Here is a 5,761-nt window from a genome sequence, read left to right as displayed (position 1 = left end):
TAATTCTTCACAATTTAATCTTTATATTTATTCATATTTTTTTGAATATTGCCTTAAAAGTTCTATTTTGTAACATTTTAAAACAATCAATTAAGGTAAGTGTAGGCATCTATCTGAATGGTGAGATACAGCTAGTTTCCATCCATTCATTCATGTAAAATTCCTATAATATATGAGAATAGGAGAAGAGAGGACTCAAGTTTTGTTTTCATTTTTGTTTCTTTTCACTCGTGATGTGTGAAGACTGCTGCCAATTGATAGTAGAGGTACTCCATCATCGTCCCATTAATAGATCTCACCAGAACAAGGTTTCATTACTGCAGATATTGGATAAAGCCCTGCCAGAAGGCTTCCAATACCCTAAGGATAAGATGTGCTAAGTCCCCAAATTAGGTGCAGCCGTCTTTGGGCAAGAATTTGAGGTTTACAGGGATGTTTATGCTGGGGTTTGAGGAGCCTTGATCAAGATATTTCCCTAGGGTGACAAATGCATAATTGCACTTATCAGCTTTAGGCTGCCTTGATTAATGCAAGCTTCTGTGATTTATCACCCAGAATATTTTTTAAACAGGTGTTCTCCTCATTGTAATAACTGGAGTTATTCAGTAATGACAATACAGGCTTGTTTCATTTATTTGTTTTGTGAAATTCACTGAGAACACATTAAAACCAAAAATACCCAGTCGTTTTGTAGAGACCGGAGGTTAGTGTAGTTTGTTTTGAAGAGACCTAAAGTTAGAAGGTTAGTTAATATCAGACTGTGATGTTTTCTACCTAGTTTTCTTTACACTTTAAAAGGAAGTGGCCATTTTTTTAATGTTACTCCTTTACCACCAGACAACTATTCTGACATTCAAAGTATACTGCCTGGAACCCCAGATCTTCATATCCCTGGGGAATTTCTCAGACCCAGGAAAGTTGCCTAGTAGGTAAGAATCAAATGTAGCATATCAAAGAGGCATGACGAAAAAATCTCTCATACACATACATAACATTGGAAATACTTTTTAAAAAATTATAAGCTATGGAAAAATATATTACACATCTAGGTTAACTGTTGTGCAGATGGTATACATCCATGCACACCGATTTAACCATTTCAGTGTTGAGTATAGTGTGGGCCCAGCTGGTATAACAAATTCTATTTCACCACTTTAAAGTTTTGCCAAGCATATTTCCATAGGGCAACAGTACATCGCAGGGAATTAGAAAGTAGCCCTTGGGTGTCAACATCGCAGAATGTACACCTGGCCCCACCACTTACTAGCTGTATGACCTTAGGCATATTAATTAATCTCTCTGTACCTAAATCATCTCATTTGTGAAGTGAATTGATAGCTAACTACTTCACAGGGTTATTCTGAGGATTAAGTCAAATAAGATATGTGGAAATCTTTGCTATTTTCTTTAACAAGAAAAAGAGCACTATTTAAGCTATCAAGGGACTACAGATTGTCTGAAATCAAGAGCAACTTCTATTTGCTGAAATTCTATAATATGAAAGAGCAGCTTACTTTGGTTCTTATCTATTTATTAAAGCAGGTGTGATGGATGATACTTATCAGTGCTTTGATGAATCCATAAACTGGGAGTAACAAAATCTTTATTTTCAAAGAATTGGTCTGTTTAACCTAAGCTGTCATTACATATACTGGTTTTTCACTAGGAAATAGCTAAGTTTAGAACAGGCTGGAACTCCACTACTTGAGAATCTTTACATCTCAACTTTGTGTTTCCTTCCAAAGAAGCAAAAAAAGAGATAGTAAAGATGATGAGTGAATAATATATTTGAAGCAAATCTGAGAGTTCTGGAAAGTCCTGTGAGCTAAGCAAAGACGAAATTATTTTCTGGTTGTGAAGGAAGAATGTGAGTATATAAAGGCTCCAACTGCCCACAAATCCCAGGGATAGTGTGGGATCTACACAGTTTAATTCTGTAGGTTGGTGATTCCCAAACTTAGTAGCATATTGGAATTTTTTGGAGATCTTCTTAAAAAAAATACAGCTTCTTGAACCCTTCCCAGACCAATAGAATCGAATCAGTATCTTCAAGGATATAGCCCTGGAACATATGTTTTTGAAAAGTTATCCCAATAGTACTTATACACAACTGTATTTGAGAATCATGAATCAATTAGATATTTTTTTTAAATTCATCTTTTTATATTGAAATAACAGGATTTAGAGAAAAGTTGAAAAAATACTATAGAGTTCTCATAAACCTTGACTCGGTTTCCCCTAATGTTAGTATTTCAAGTATTGTCAAAAGCAGGAAACTAATATTGGTAAATTACTAATGTATTTTTTTTTCTCTTACGGAATTAAATACAGGATGCCATAGTGTTTTTAATCATCATGCCTCCTTAGTCTTCCTCTAATCTTTGGCAATTTCTCAGTTTTTCACAACTTTGAGAACTTTGAAACGTGCTGGTATTTTGGATAATGTCCTCAATGTAGAATTTCCTCTTGTTTAGACTTGGGTTATGGGTTTTGGAGAAAAGTGCCATAGAGGTGAAGTGCCCTTCTTATCACTAAGGGGTATATGAAGTCAACATAACTTATCACTGGTGGCATTAACCTGAATCATTTGGTTAAGGCGGTGCCCACCAGATCATTCCACTATAAAGTTACTATTTTTCCATTCTGTACTCTGTTCTTTATAAGTGAGTCTTTAAAGCTCATCAAAGTTTGGCTGTATGTGTGTGTATGGACGGGGGCGGGGGGGTGGTTAAGCTCCACCTCCTGGAGAGAGGAGTATCAGTGAAGGTTTATGATCAAAGCGTTACTCCAGAAAATTGCATTAATTAGGTACACTAGTGGGCAGGAAACTGTTGGCTAGGAGATTAATTACAAAATTCAAACCAGAAGAGATGAGGACCTGTACAAAGGTAGAGGCATTGGTGAAGAACATATATCTAAAAAATATTGTGGAAGTGAAAGAAACCATAGCTATTGATTCAAAATGAGGGAAAAGAGAGAAAGTAATGCATTTCTGAGATATATTGAGGTTTTGATCCTAAGTAACTGGACAGAGGCTGATACAATAAAGAATAGAGAAGGTAACACCTTTGGTTGGGACATATAGAGTTTGAAGTTCCCGTGGGCATCAAGGTAGACGTGCTGAGTAAGCAGTTAGAAATGGAATTACAAAATCATTTACCTCCTTGTGAAATGTGCTACCTTATAGGGCCCATTCCATGGCACGAGCTGCTCTTTCTGGCTCCCCAATCATATTAATACTTCCAAGAAAACTGCTCACTCCTTAGAGGCAAGGCTCAAGCTATATATTGTGATTAGGGCAGAGGTAAGAGGAAACATCTTCAAACAGATTTGGGTCATTCCATCCATCCCATAAGCAAGGCTTGACGTTTGCTCAATTATTATCACCCCACAGTAAAAATAATGAATCTAGCTTCATAGTGAAGATTTGTGGCCTGTAATTAATGGTAAAATTACCTTACGGTTAGAACCTCCAGAGTTTTTCATTATCTATGTAAAGAGATAATCCGAAGATATTTGAAATCTAATATCTCTGTGCTTGCGAACTGGTGATAGACAAGGAAACCCTCATTTGCATTTGCATTTTGCATTTCAAATAGAAGGGGTATGTGTTAAAAACTGAGCTGCTCAAGCTTTAAAGCATGCCTTAATTATATGTTTGAAAATGCCTGCAAGCCAGAGGATTCCCTGAAAAAAAGAGAAAGAATATTGACTAAATATCTTCCCTTTTTGAGAGTGGATATGAAGAATGCAAGGAATTTCCAAATTTCAGGGTGGAAGAAAGCTGCAAAGGTGATTTATTCTTTTCCATTACTTCACCTTGGTAGGTCAGAGGGGAGGTGAGGGGGAGATGAGGGAAAGGGGGAGGCAGAAGGCTATGAAAATGGTCCCAGGGTGATGGAGCTTTGCCCTCTTTTAAGTGGCCATCTTTCTAGGAGAGCATTCCTGGCAGCCTGCTTCAGTGTCTACTGACTGATCTCTGGGATTCATTTCCCTCATTTCACCTTCATAGCTTAGAGTTTATAATCCATTCCTTTTGTGCTGTTAATGATAAACCACCTGTAAAGGCCAGTTTAATTTCCAAAAGACATAATATAAAATCTGAGATGGAAGTATTAGGTATACAGATTCTTAAGAAATGTTTTTTTCTTTCTTCTTATTCTTATTCTTTCAGTTTTAAACAAACTTTTTGCTTCTTCCTCCCTTTTTCTCATTTATCATCTTACTTCTCATTTATAGTTTTACTTCTGTGTGTTCTATTAGCAGGATAATATTAACTTCAAAACCTTTAGCAATATGCTTTGTTGAATCTAAAAGTTAAAGTAGGTTTTCTGGCTAGCTTTTTTCTGGAGTTATCTAATATTAGAATGTGACTTGCTATTATAAAATTTTTTAATTATGTGCTATAAAAAATGAGAAAGCCTTCCTGAGAAAATTGTCTTTATTGCCTTATATCCTATGGAGTATTGGGTGACCACCGGATGCCCATATTCTCTTACTCTTACCAACCTACCACCGCTTCCCATACATCATTGTTCTCTTGCCTTCATTCTACTACCTATCACCTTCTCATCCAGTGACCACCAGACACCTATCTTTGCCTAGCAACCAACCACCTCTATAGTCACTCTTCACATGGAATTTCATGTTTGGGGTTTTTCTCATGTTGTTAATTTTTTTTCACTTGTTATTACATTTTGCCTCTCTCTACCCCTTTCTGAGATGATTTTACCCTTCCTCAGCTGCAGAGTGTTATCTACCACCCACTTTTTCTAAAAAATTCAACAGTGATTAAAAAGGAATAAAACAATTAAAGAAGATTTCTGAAGGATATATAGTTCTCTCAGTCTAGACCTGTGATTATTAATCCTTTTGCAGTCATGGACTTCTTTGAGAATCTGCTTAAAACTAGGAATTTTTTTAGAAAAATTTACACAACTGCATACACATACTACCATAGTCCATTTTGCGTTGCTATGACAGAATACCAGAGACTATATAATTTATAAACAATAGAAGTTAATTTGGCTCACAGTTCTAGAAGCTGAGAAGTCCAAGAACACAGCAGTCACATCTGTCTTCCTTCCATTCAGGTGTTGGGAGGGCACCTTTTAAATGAAAGTTTTATTTCCCACTTTCAGGAAGAAAAGAAGGAATGACAGAGTGATTTTTTGCATCTACTGTGTTTCCAATTCCTTTAATTCAAAATAATTAATATGCCAGAGTGGCATATTTTGGAGTGGCATGTTCTGGGCTCCTTCAATGTCAACAGGATTTTTATTTTAAGCCTTGTATTTTCTCTTAAAAATTCATATAAATTTTTTTTTTACTCCATTTGATATAAAATAGTATTTTAAATTACTTATCACTGAGAGACACAAATTGTCCATAAACATGAACCAGGTAGGTCCAGGACTTGCAATACTGACCAAGCACATCACTAGGGAAATCCCTAGGGTATACAAATTCCATGGAGACAGAAGAGCTCAGCAATGGAACATTCACTGCCTGTTCTAATTCTTGTTTCAAACACTTCTACTATTTCAAAATATTTTTTAAAAATCTTGTTTAATCTGTTTTTGTCTAACAAAATCCATCTAGGTCCAGCAGCAGTGTTGCTTCTTCTATGATCATGACCCATTCTCTAATTCCCATAACAGGAAGTGATTGCACCTTCTCCTGAGAAGTAAGTCAACTAATATTTACTGAGATCCTGAAATGTAAAGTAACTGATTGAGGAATGTGAAGTAAGGGAAGTAGC

The sequence above is a fragment of the Propithecus coquereli genome, unplaced genomic scaffold (assembly GCF_000956105.1).
Source record: "Propithecus coquereli isolate 6110/MARCELLA unplaced genomic scaffold, Pcoq_1.0 Scaffold19, whole genome shotgun sequence".
In the NCBI taxonomy this organism is placed as follows: Eukaryota; Metazoa; Chordata; class Mammalia; order Primates; family Indriidae; genus Propithecus; species Propithecus coquereli.
The sequence above is the reverse complement of the archived record's forward strand: the minus strand, read 5'-3'. Positions refer to the sequence as shown.